Genomic DNA, 12,903 nt, shown 5'->3' with positions numbered 1-12,903 from the left:
TACCGCGCGCGCGGGGGCGACACCGAGCGCGCACCCGAGGCGCCCCGAGCACACAGGCCACGGTGCAACCCGGGCGTTGTGCGCGCACCCCGGTGCGCCCGAGGTGCTGCGCGCGCACCCAGGTGAAATCGGTGTGCACCTCGGCCAGTGCGCGCTCGGTCGAGTCGCGCACGTTGGCCAAGGTGCACGGTGATGTTTCTTACTCTAAGGTTCCGCACCAGACGCCCGGGACAGGTGAGCGAAGCTGGGCGGGGCCGGGTGCGCGGCCGGGGCAGGTGCACGCAGCTGGAGAGAGCTTTGGAGCACACTTCGGAGCGCACCAATGATGCGCTCCATTCAAAAGTTTCCTGAAAAGGCAAAAAAAGTTGAGATTATAGAATTTCCCACTTGAGAGATTGTAAAAAAAAAAAATTTAAAATGAAGGAAACGCGGGTGCCAAGGTGTGCGCAGCCCAGCCAAGGTGTGCGCACCAAGGCGCCCACCCTGGCGAAGGTGCACGCAAGGTGCGCACCCGAGGCAAACCGGACAATTAACCCAACTTTCGACTTCGCGCGCACCTTGGAGCGCACTTCGGAGCGCTCCTTGGTGCGCACCAATCTTGGGCACCTCGGAGTGCACCATGGCGCCCACCAAGGTGCGCACCCGGGGCAAACCGAGCTCCGACTTCGTGCGCACCTTGGAGCGCACGAAAGGTGCGCACCATGGCGCCCACCAAGGTGCGCAGCCCAGCCAAGGCGTGCGCATCAAGGTGCGCACCCTGGCGAAGGTGCGCACCCGGGGCAAACCGAGCTCCGACTTCGTGCGCACCTTGGAGCGCACAAAAGGTGCGCAACCCAGCCAAGGTGTGCGCACCCCGGTCAAACCGAGCTCCGAATCGTGCGCACCAGAGGTGCACGCCATCGTGCGCACCTTGGAGCACACTTCGGAGCCCTCCTTGGTGCGCGCCGATGTTGCGCACCTCGGAGCGCACCCGGGGAAAACAATGCAATTAACCCGACTTTCGACTTCGTGGGCACCTCGGAGCGCTCTCGGGTTCGCACCTCGGAGCACACCGAGGTGCGCACCTTTGATGCGCTGCCTTCACCAATTTCCAGAAAAGGCAAGAAAACATTGAGAAGGTGTGCGCACCGAGGTGCCCACCCTGGCGAAGGTGCACGCGAGGTGCGCACCCGGGGCAAACCGGGCTCCGACTTCGTGCACGCCGCACCTTGGAGCACACTTCGGAGCGCTCCTTGGTGCGCACCAGGGCGCGCAACCCAGCCGAGGTGCCCACCCCGGCGAAGGTGCACGCGAGGTGCGCACCCGGGGCAAACCGGGCTCCGACTTCGTGCACGCCATGGTGCCCACCGCGGCGAAGGTGCACGCGAGGTGCGCACCCGGGGCAAACCGGGCTCCGACTTCGTGCACGCCGCACCTTGGAGCACACTTCGGAGCGCTCCTTGGTGCGCACCATGGTGCCCACCAGGGCGCGCAACCCCGCCGAAGGTGCACGCGAGGTGCGCACCCGGGGCAAACCGGGCTCCGACTTCGTGCACGCCGCACCTTGGAGCACACTTCGGAGCGCTCCTTGGTGCGCACCATGGTGCCCACCAGGGCGCGCAACCCCGCCGAAGGTGCACGCGAGGTGCGCACCCGGGGCAAACCGGGCTCCGACTTCGTGCACGCCATGGTGCGCACCGCGGCGAAGGTGCGCACCCGGGGCAAACCGGGCTCCGACTTCGTGCACGCCGCACCTTGGAGCACACTTCGGAGCGCTCCTTGGTGCGCACCAGGGCGCGCAACCCAGCCGAGGTGCCCACCCCGGCGAAGGTGCACGCGAGGTGCGTACCCGGGGCAAACCGGGCTCCGACTTCGTGCACGCCGCACCTTGGAGCACACTTCGGAGCGCTCCTTGGTGCGCACCATGGTGCCCACCAGGCCGCGCAACCCAGCCAAGGTGTGCGCACCAAGGTGCACGCGAGGTGCGCACCCGGGGCAAACCGGGGTCCGACTTCGTGCACGCCGCACCTTGGAGCACACATCGGGGCGCTCCCGGGTTCGCACCGGCGTTGCGCACCGTGGTGGGCACCTCGGAGCACACCAAGGTGGGCAGCGAGGTGCGCACCTTTGATGCGATGCCTTCACTAATTTCCATAAAAGGCAAAAAAAAAACGAGATTTTAAAATTTCCGTTTTGAAAGATAGTGAGAAAAAGGGAATGCTGGTGCCATCTTGAGCCCGCCCTGGTGCGCAGCCCAGCCAAGGTGTGCGCACCAAGGTGCCCACCCTGGCGAAGGTGCGCGCCCGGGCAATTAACCCAACTTCCAACTTCGCGCGCGCCAGGGTGGGAGCGCACCCAACAACCGGGCCTGGGAAGAGCCAATGCGAGAAACCCCACCAAACGCTCTGACAAAAAAAGAGGGGGCGCTCCAGTAACCCCGCTTCGGAGCGCACCCTGGGCAAACCCAGCCAAGGTGCCCACCCCGGCCAAGGTGCAGGCGAGGTGCGCACCCGGGGCAAACCGGGCTCCGACAACGTGCACGCCGCACCTTGGAGCACACTTCGTAGCGCTCCCGGGTGCGCACCTCAGAGCACACCAAGGTGGGCAGCGAGGTGCGCACCTTTGATGCGCTGCCTTCACTAATTTCCAGAAAAGGCAAAAAAAAAAGGAGATTTTAAAATTTCCGTTTTGAAAGATAGTGAAAAAAACGGAACGCGCGTGCCATCTTGAGCCCGCCCTGGTGCGCAGCCCAGGTAAGGTGCCCACCCTGGCAAAGGTGCGCACCCGGGCAATTAACCCTACTTCCGACTTCGTGCGCGCCAGGGTGGCAACCGGGCCTCGGAAGAGCCAATGCGAGAAACCCCACCAAACGCTCCGACAAAAAAAGAGGCGGCGCTCCAATAACCCCGCTTCGGAGCGCAGCCGGGGCAAACCCAGCCAAGGTGCCCACCCCGACGAAGGTGCACGCGAGGTGCGCACCCGGGGCAAACCGGGCTCCGACAACGTGCACGCAGCACCTTGGAGCACACTTCGAAGCACTCCCGGGTGCCCACCGGCGTTGCGCACCGTGGTGGGCAGCGAGGTGCGCACCTTTGATGCGCTGCCTTCACTAATTTCCAGAAAAAGGCAAAAAAAAATGAGATTTTAAAATTTCCGTTTTGAAAGATAGTGAAAAAAAAGGAACGCGGGTGCCATCTTGAGCCCGCCCTGGTGCGCAGCCCAGGCAAGGCATGCGCACCAAGGTGCCCACCCGAGGTGCACACCCGGGGCAAACCGGGCTCCGACTTCGTGCAGGCCGCACCTTGGAGCACACTTCGGAGCGCTCCTTGGTGCGCACCATGGTGCCCACCAGGGCGCGCAACCCAGCCAAGGTCTGCACACTAAGGTGCCCACCCCGGCGAAGGTGCACGCGAGGTGCGCACCCGGGGCAAACCGGGCTCCGACTTCGTGCACGCCATGGTGCCCACCGCGGCGAAGGTGCACGCGAGGTGCGCACCCGGGGCAAACCGGGCTCCGACTTCGTGCACGCCGCACCTTGGAGCACACTTCGGAGCGCTCCTTGGTGCGCACCATGGTGCCCACCAGGGCGCGCAACCCAGCCAAGGTGTGCGCACCAAGGTGCACGCGAGGTGCGCACCCGGGGCAAACCGGGGTCCGACTTCGTGCACGCCGCACCTTGGAGCACACATCGGAGCGCTCCCAGGTTCGCACCAGCGTTGCGCACCTTTGATGCGCTGCCTTCACTAATTTCCAGAAAAGGCAAAAAAAAACGATATTTTAAAATTTCCGTTCTGAAAGATAGTGAAAAAAACGGAACGCGGGTGCCATCTTGAGCCCTTCCTGGTGCGCAGCCCAGGCAAGTTGTGCGCACCAAGGTGCCCACCCTGGCGGAGGTGCGCGCCCGGGGCAAACCGGGCTCCGACTTCGTGCACTGCATGGTGCCCACCAAGGCGCGCAACCCAGCCAAGGTGCCCACCGCAGCGAAGGTGCACGCGAGGTGCACACCCGGGGCAAACCGGGCTCCGACTTCGTGCACTGCCGCACCTTGGAGCACACTTCAGAGCGCTCCTTGGTGCGCACCAGGGCGCGCAACCCAGCCGAGGTGCCCACCCCGGCGAAGGTGCACGCGAGGTGCGCACCCGGGGCAAACCGGGCTCCGACTTCGTGCACGCCATGGTGCCCACCGCGGCGAAGGTGCGCACCCGGGGCAAACCGGGCTCCGACTTCGTGCACGCCGCACCTTGGAGCACACTTCGGAGCGCTCCTTGGTGCGCACCATGGTGCCCACCAGGCCGCGCAACCCAGCCAAGGTGTGCGCACCAAGGTGCACGCGAGGTGCGCACCCGGGGCAAACCGGGGTCCGACTTCGTGCACGCCGCACCTTGGAGCACACATCGGGGCGCTCCCGGGTTCGCACCGGCGTTGCGCACCGTGGTGGGCACCTCGGAGCACACCAAGGTGGGCAGCGAGGTGCGCACCTTTGATGCGATGCCTTCACTAATTTCCATAAAAGGCAAAAAAAAAACGAGATTTTAAAATTTCCGTTTTGAAAGATAGTGAGAAAAAGGGAATGCTGGTGCCATCTTGAGCCCGCCCTGGTGCGCAGCCCAGCCAAGGTTTGCGCACCAAGGTGCCCACCCTGGCGAAGGTGCGCGCCCGGGCAATTAACCCAACTTCCAACTTCGCGCGCGCCAGGGTGGGAGCGCACCCAACAACCGGGCCTGGGAAGAGCCAATGCGAGAAACCCCACCAAACTCTCTGACAAAAAAAGAGGGGGCGCTCCAGTAACCCCGCTTCGGAGCGCACCCTGGGCAAACCCAGCCAAGGTGCCCACCCCGGCCAAGGTGCAGGCGAGGTGCGCACCCGGGGCAAACCGGGCTCCGACAACGTGCACGCCGCACCTTGGAGCACACTTCGTAGCGCTCCCGGGTGCGCACCTCAGAGCACACCAAGGTGGGCAGCGAGGTGCGCACCTTTGATGCGCTGCCTTCACTAATTTCCAGAAAAGGCAAAAAAAAAAGGAGATTTTAAAATTTCCGTTTTGAAAGATAGTGAAAAAAACGGAACGCGCGTGCCATCTTGAGCCCGCCCTGGTGCGCAGCCCAGGTAAGGTGCCACCCTGGCAAAGGTGCGCACCCGGGCAATTAACCCTACTTCCGACTTCGTGCGCGCCAGGGTGGCAACCGGGCCTCGGAAGAGCCAATGCGAGAAACCCCACCAAACGCTCCGACAAAAAAAGAGGCGGCGCTCCAATAACCCCGCTTCGGAGCGCAGCCGGGGCAAACCAAGCCAAGGTGCCCACCCCGACGAAGGTGCACGCGAGGTGCGCACCCGGGGCAAACCGGGCTCCGACAACGTGCACGCAGCACCTTGGAGCACACTTCGAAGCACTCCCGGGTGCCCACCGGCGTTGCGCACCGTGGTGGGCAGCGAGGTGCGCACCTTTGATGCGCTGCCTTCACTAATTTCCAGAAAAAGGCAAAAAAAAATGAGATTTTAAAATTTCCGTTTTGAAAGATAGTGAAAAAAAAGGAACGCGGGTGCCATCTTGAGCCCGCCCTGGTGCGCAGCCCAGGCAAGGCATGCGCACCAAGGTGCCCACCCGAGGTGCACACCCGGGGCAAACCGGGCTCCGACTTCGTGCAGGCCGCACCTTGGAGCACACTTCGGAGCGCTCCTTGGTGCGCACCATGGTGCCCACCAGGGCGCACCCGAGGCAAACCGGGCTCCGACTTCGTGCACGCCGCACCTTGGAGCACACATCGGAGCGCTCCCAGGTTCGCACCAGCGTTGCGCACCTTTGATGCGCTGCCTTCACTAATTTCCAGAAAAGGCAAAAAAAAACGATATTTTAAAATTTCCGTTCTGAAAGATAGTGAAAAAAACGGAACGCGGGTGCCATCTTGAGCCCTTCCTGATGCGCAGCCCAGGCAAGTTGTGCGCACCAAGGTGCCCACCCTGGCGGAGGTGCGCGCCCGGGGCAAACCGGGCTCCGACTTCGTGCACTGCATGGTGCCCACCAAGGCGCGCAACCCAGCCAAGGTGCCCACCGCAGCGAAGGTGCACGCGAGGTGCGCACCCGAGGTGCACACCCGGGGCAAACCGGGCTCCGACTTCGTGCACGCCGCACCTTGGAGCACACTTCAGAGCGCTCCTTGGTACGCACCAGGGCGCGCAACCCAGCCAAGGTGCTCACCCCGGCGAAGGTGCACGCGAGGTGCGCACCCGGGGCAAACCGGGCTCGGACTTCGTGCACGCCGCACCTTGGAGCACACATCGGAGCGCTCCCGGGTTCGCACCAGCATTGCGCACCTTTGATGCGCTGCCTTCACTAATTTCCAGAAAAGGCAAAAAAAAGAAAAAAATGAGATTTTAAAATTTCCGTTTTGAAAGATAGTGAAAAAAACGGAACGCGGGTGCCATCTTGAGCCCGCCCTGGTGTGCAGCCCAGGCAAGTTGTGCGCACCAAGGCACCCACCCTGGCCAAGGTGGGTCACGGGGTGGGTCCTAGGGTGGGTAACGGGGTGGGTACTAAGGTGCGTGCCAAGGTGGGTCATAGGGTGGGTGCCAAGGTGGGCACCAGGGTGGGTGTGCACCAACCCTAGCCAGGGTAGGTCACGGGGTGGTTGTCGGGGTGGGCGTCAAGGAGCCAAGGTGGGTGGCAAGTAGCCAAGTTGCGTGCCAAGGTGGGTGTCGGGGTGGGTGCCAAGGATCCAAGGTGGGTGCCAAGGAACCAAGGTGGGTGTCTGGGTGGGTGCCGAGGTGGGAGCCAGGGTGGGTCCCAAGGTGAGTGCAAAGGTGGGTGCCAGGGTCAAGGTGAGTGCCAATGTGGGTTCCAAGGTGCCAGGGTCAGGGTGAGTGCCAATGTGGGTTCAAAGGTGCTAAGTTGGGTGCGAGGTTGGGTGCGAGGGTGGGTGGGTGCCAAGGTGTGCTAGGTGGAAGCCCGGGTGGGTCGGCATCCCATGGGTGTCGAGTTGGGTGCCTGATGGGTGCTTCTTGTCAAGTTTTAGTCGTCGGGACTCATTTCGAGCCTTAGAGGTCGTTTCTTGTCCGGTTGCCCTGTCTTCGACCTGGGAACCCAATTTTGGTCCTCGGGTCCCATTTTTTTTTGTCTCGCATCCCACTTTTGGCCTGTGGCCTTTTCGGGGTCGATTCTCGTTTTGGGCATCAGAGCATGTTTCTTCTCCTAAAACCCAATATTTGTTTATTAAGTCTCGGAACACATTTTTGTTCTCGTGGACCCATCATGGGTCTTGGAACGCATTTGTGGTCCTTGGGTCCCATTTTGCATCCCGAAACTTGTGTTTTGGTGCTTGATCCCTATTTTGGGTGCCCACCTTGCACCAAGTGCGCACCCGGGGCAAACCGAGCGCCTTGGTGCACCGGGGCAAGATCGAGCGTGCACCCGAGGCGCCCCGAACATGCACCAAGGTGCACTCGGCCCACATGTGAGCGCAGGTCGTTGCGCCCGAGGTGGTGTGTGGGCACCGCGTTGCAGACGGGACACTGCACGCACACGACGCCCCCTCCAGGTGCACGCACGTAGGCCGGGCCGGGTGCACACCCGACGCCCTAGCAAGGTGCGCGCACCCGGGCAGGGCTCACACTTGGCGAACGGGGCGCACTTCGCGAGGGAGGGTGTGCACCTCGACGGGGGTGGGTGGCCGGGGTGGATTCGCACGTGGGTCGCGGTTTGCTAAGTACACACTGCGACAAGCTCATAACGGGTGCGATCATACCAGCGTTAGTGCACCGGATCCCATCAGAACTCCGCAGTTAAGCGCGCTTGGGCCGGAGTAGTACTGGGATGGGTGACCTCCCGGGAAGTCCCGGTGTTGCACCCTTTTTTAGTTTTTCGCCGGGCGTCGCAATGCTATTTGAATAAACCTTTTGCCCGTTTGCGTTCTCGTCGGGGCCGGGCCGGGCCGGGGTGCGCTGCCCGCACTACCGCGCGCGCGGGGGCGACACCGAGCGCGCACCCGAGGCGCCCCGAGCACACAGGCCACGGTGCAACCCGGGCGTTGTGCGCGCACCCCGGTGCGCCCGAGGTGCTGCGCGCGCACCCAGGTGAAATCGGTGTGCACCTCGGCCAGTGCGCGCTCGGTCGAGTCGCGCACGTTGGCCAAGGTGCACGGTGATGTTTCTTACTCTAAGGTTCCGCACCAGACGCCCGGGACAGGTGAGCGAAGCTGGGCGGGGCCGGGTGCGCGGCCGGGGCAGGTGCACGCAGCTGGAGAGAGCTTTGGAGCACACTTCGGAGCGCACCAATGATGCGCTCCATTCAAAAGTTTCCTGAAAAGGCAAAAAAAGTTGAGATTATAGAATTTCCCACTTGAGAGATTGTAAAAAAAAAAAATTTAAAATGAAGGAAACGCGGGTGCCAAGGTGTGCGCAGCCCAGCCAAGGTGTGCGCACCAAGGCGCCCACCCTGGCGAAGGTGCACGCAAGGTGCGCACCCGAGGCAAACCGGACAATTAACCCAACTTTCGACTTCGCGCGCACCTTGGAGCGCACTTCGGAGCGCTCCTTGGTGCGCACCAATCTTGGGCACCTCGGAGTGCACCATGGCGCCCACCAAGGTGCGCACCCGGGGCAAACCGAGCTCCGACTTCGTGCGCACCTTGGAGCGCACGAAAGGTGCGCACCATGGCGCCCACCAAGGTGCGCAGCCCAGCCAAGGCGTGCGCATCAAGGTGCGCACCCTGGCGAAGGTGCGCACCCGGGGCAAACCGAGCTCCGACTTCGTGCGCACCTTGGAGCGCACAAAAGGTGCGCAACCCAGCCAAGGTGTGCGCACCCCGGTCAAACCGAGCTCCGAATCGTGCGCACCAGAGGTGCACGCCATCGTGCGCACCTTGGAGCACACTTCGGAGCCCTCCTTGGTGCGCGCCGATGTTGCGCACCTCGGAGCGCACCCGGGGAAAACAATGCAATTAACCCGACTTTCGACTTCGTGGGCACCTCGGAGCGCTCTCGGGTTCGCACCTCGGAGCACACCGAGGTGCGCACCTTTGATGCGCTGCCTTCACCAATTTCCAGAAAAGGCAAGAAAACATTGAGAAGGTGTGCGCACCGAGGTGCCCACCCTGGCGAAGGTGCACGCGAGGTGCGCACCCGGGGCAAACCGGGCTCCGACTTCGTGCACGCCGCACCTTGGAGCACACTTCGGAGCGCTCCTTGGTGCGCACCAGGGCGCGCAACCCAGCCGAGGTGCCCACCCCGGCGAAGGTGCACGCGAGGTGCGCACCCGGGGCAAACCGGGCTCCGACTTCGTGCACGCCATGGTGCCCACCGCGGCGAAGGTGCACGCGAGGTGCGCACCCGGGGCAAACCGGGCTCCGACTTCGTGCACGCCGCACCTTGGAGCACACTTCGGAGCGCTCCTTGGTGCGCACCATGGTGCCCACCAGGGCGCGCAACCCCGCCGAAGGTGCACGCGAGGTGCGCACCCGGGGCAAACCGGGCTCCGACTTCGTGCACGCCGCACCTTGGAGCACACTTCGGAGCGCTCCTTGGTGCGCACCATGGTGCCCACCAGGGCGCGCAACCCCGCCGAAGGTGCACGCGAGGTGCGCACCCGGGGCAAACCGGGCTCCGACTTCGTGCACGCCATGGTGCGCACCGCGGCGAAGGTGCGCACCCGGGGCAAACCGGGCTCCGACTTCGTGCACGCCGCACCTTGGAGCACACTTCGGAGCGCTCCTTGGTGCGCACCAGGGCGCGCAACCCAGCCGAGGTGCCCACCCCGGCGAAGGTGCACGCGAGGTGCGTACCCGGGGCAAACCGGGCTCCGACTTCGTGCACGCCGCACCTTGGAGCACACTTCGGAGCGCTCCTTGGTGCGCACCATGGTGCCCACCAGGCCGCGCAACCCAGCCAAGGTGTGCGCACCAAGGTGCACGCGAGGTGCGCACCCGGGGCAAACCGGGGTCCGACTTCGTGCACGCCGCACCTTGGAGCACACATCGGGGCGCTCCCGGGTTCGCACCGGCGTTGCGCACCGTGGTGGGCACCTCGGAGCACACCAAGGTGGGCAGCGAGGTGCGCACCTTTGATGCGATGCCTTCACTAATTTCCATAAAAGGCAAAAAAAAAACGAGATTTTAAAATTTCCGTTTTGAAAGATAGTGAGAAAAAGGGAATGCTGGTGCCATCTTGAGCCCGCCCTGGTGCGCAGCCCAGCCAAGGTGTGCGCACCAAGGTGCCCACCCTGGCGAAGGTGCGCGCCCGGGCAATTAACCCAACTTCCAACTTCGCGCGCGCCAGGGTGGGAGCGCACCCAACAACCGGGCCTGGGAAGAGCCAATGCGAGAAACCCCACCAAACGCTCTGACAAAAAAAGAGGGGGCGCTCCAGTAACCCCGCTTCGGAGCGCACCCTGGGCAAACCCAGCCAAGGTGCCCACCCCGGCCAAGGTGCAGGCGAGGTGCGCACCCGGGGCAAACCGGGCTCCGACAACGTGCACGCCGCACCTTGGAGCACACTTCGTAGCGCTCCCGGGTGCGCACCTCAGAGCACACCAAGGTGGGCAGCGAGGTGCGCACCTTTGATGCGCTGCCTTCACTAATTTCCAGAAAAGGCAAAAAAAAAAGGAGATTTTAAAATTTCCGTTTTGAAAGATAGTGAAAAAAACGGAACGCGCGTGCCATCTTGAGCCCGCCCTGGTGCGCAGCCCAGGTAAGGTGCCCACCCTGGCAAAGGTGCGCACCCGGGCAATTAACCCTACTTCCGACTTCGTGCGCGCCAGGGTGGCAACCGGGCCTCGGAAGAGCCAATGCGAGAAACCCCACCAAACGCTCCGACAAAAAAAGAGGCGGCGCTCCAATAACCCCGCTTCGGAGCGCAGCCGGGGCAAACCCAGCCAAGGTGCCCACCCCGACGAAGGTGCACGCGAGGTGCGCACCCGGGGCAAACCGGGCTCCGACAACGTGCACGCAGCACCTTGGAGCACACTTCGAAGCACTCCCGGGTGCCCACCGGCGTTGCGCACCGTGGTGGGCAGCGAGGTGCGCACCTTTGATGCGCTGCCTTCACTAATTTCCAGAAAAAGGCAAAAAAAAATGAGATTTTAAAATTTCCGTTTTGAAAGATAGTGAAAAAAAAGGAACGCGGGTGCCATCTTGAGCCCGCCCTGGTGCGCAGCCCAGGCAAGGCATGCGCACCAAGGTGCCCACCCGAGGTGCACACCCGGGGCAAACCGGGCTCCGACTTCGTGCAGGCCGCACCTTGGAGCACACTTCGGAGCGCTCCTTGGTGCGCACCATGGTGCCCACCAGGGCGCGCAACCCAGCCAAGGTCTGCACACTAAGGTGCCCACCCCGGCGAAGGTGCACGCGAGGTGCGCACCCGGGGCAAACCGGGCTCCGACTTCGTGCACGCCATGGTGCCCACCGCGGCGAAGGTGCACGCGAGGTGCGCACCCGGGGCAAACCGGGCTCCGACTTCGTGCACGCCGCACCTTGGAGCACACTTCGGAGCGCTCCTTGGTGCGCACCATGGTGCCCACCAGGGCGCGCAACCCAGCCAAGGTGTGCGCACCAAGGTGCACGCGAGGTGCGCACCCGGGGCAAACCGGGGTCCGACTTCGTGCACGCCGCACCTTGGAGCACACATCGGAGCGCTCCCAGGTTCGCACCAGCGTTGCGCACCTTTGATGCGCTGCCTTCACTAATTTCCAGAAAAGGCAAAAAAAAACGATATTTTAAAATTTCCGTTCTGAAAGATAGTGAAAAAAACGGAACGCGGGTGCCATCTTGAGCCCTTCCTGGTGCGCAGCCCAGGCAAGTTGTGCGCACCAAGGTGCCCACCCTGGCGGAGGTGCGCGCCCGGGGCAAACCGGGCTCCGACTTCGTGCACTGCATGGTGCCCACCAAGGCGCGCAACCCAGCCAAGGTGCCCACCGCAGCGAAGGTGCACGCGAGGTGCACACCCGGGGCAAACCGGGCTCCGACTTCGTGCACGCCGCACCTTGGAGCACACTTCAGAGCGCTCCTTGGTGCGCACCAGGGCGCGCAACCCAGCCGAGGTGCCCACCCCGGCGAAGGTGCACGCGAGGTGCGCACCCGGGGCAAACCGGGCTCCGACTTCGTGCACGCCATGGTGCCCACCGCGGCGAAGGTGCGCACCCGGGGCAAACCGGGCTCCGACTTCGTGCACGCCGCACCTTGGAGCACACTTCGGAGCGCTCCTTGGTGCGCACCATGGTGCCCACCAGGCCGCGCAACCCAGCCAAGGTGTGCGCACCAAGGTGCACGCGAGGTGCGCACCCGGGGCAAACCGGGGTCCGACTTCGTGCACGCCGCACCTTGGAGCACACATCGGGGCGCTCCCGGGTTCGCACCGGCGTTGCGCACCGTGGTGGGCACCTCGGAGCACACCAAGGTGGGCAGCGAGGTGCGCACCTTTGATGCGATGCCTTCACTAATTTCCATAAAAGGCAAAAAAAAAACGAGATTTTAAAATTTCCGTTTTGAAAGATAGTGAGAAAAAGGGAATGCTGGTGCCATCTTGAGCCCGCCCTGGTGCGCAGCCCAGCCAAGGTTTGCGCACCAAGGTGCCCACCCTGGCGAAGGTGCGCGCCCGGGCAATTAACCCAACTTCCAACTTCGCGCGCGCCAGGGTGGGAGCGCACCCAACAACCGGGCCTGGGAAGAGCCAATGCGAGAAACCCCACCAAACTCTCTGACAAAAAAAGAGGGGGCGCTCCAGTAACCCCGCTTCGGAGCGCACCCTGGGCAAACCCAGCCAAGGTGCCCACCCCGGCCAAGGTGCAGGCGAGGTGCGCACCCGGGGCAAACCGGGCTCCGACAACGTGCACGCCGCACCTTGGAGCACACTTCGTAGCGCTCCCGGGTGCGCACCTCAGAGCACACCAAGGTGGGCAGCGAGGTGCGCACCTTTGATGCGCTGCCTTCACTAATTTCC

At 63.4% G+C, this 12,903-nt stretch overlaps 1 non-coding gene across 1 annotated transcript; it reads left to right on the top strand.

Annotated features, from left to right (window-relative positions):
• Positions 1-7,704: 7,704 nt before the first annotated feature.
• Positions 7,705-7,823, top strand: LOC131865938 (5S ribosomal RNA). The gene has a single exon (XR_009364573.1). It is a non-coding gene; the product is annotated as a 5S ribosomal RNA (ribosomal RNA).
• The last annotated feature ends 5,080 nt before the right edge of the window (positions 7,824-12,903 follow it).

This window comes from Cryptomeria japonica, unplaced genomic scaffold (genome assembly GCF_030272615.1).
Source record: "Cryptomeria japonica unplaced genomic scaffold, Sugi_1.0 HiC_scaffold_127, whole genome shotgun sequence".
Classification (NCBI taxonomy): domain Eukaryota; kingdom Viridiplantae; phylum Streptophyta; class Pinopsida; order Cupressales; family Cupressaceae; genus Cryptomeria; species Cryptomeria japonica.
This window is presented reverse-complemented; position numbering and strand designations above follow the sequence as displayed.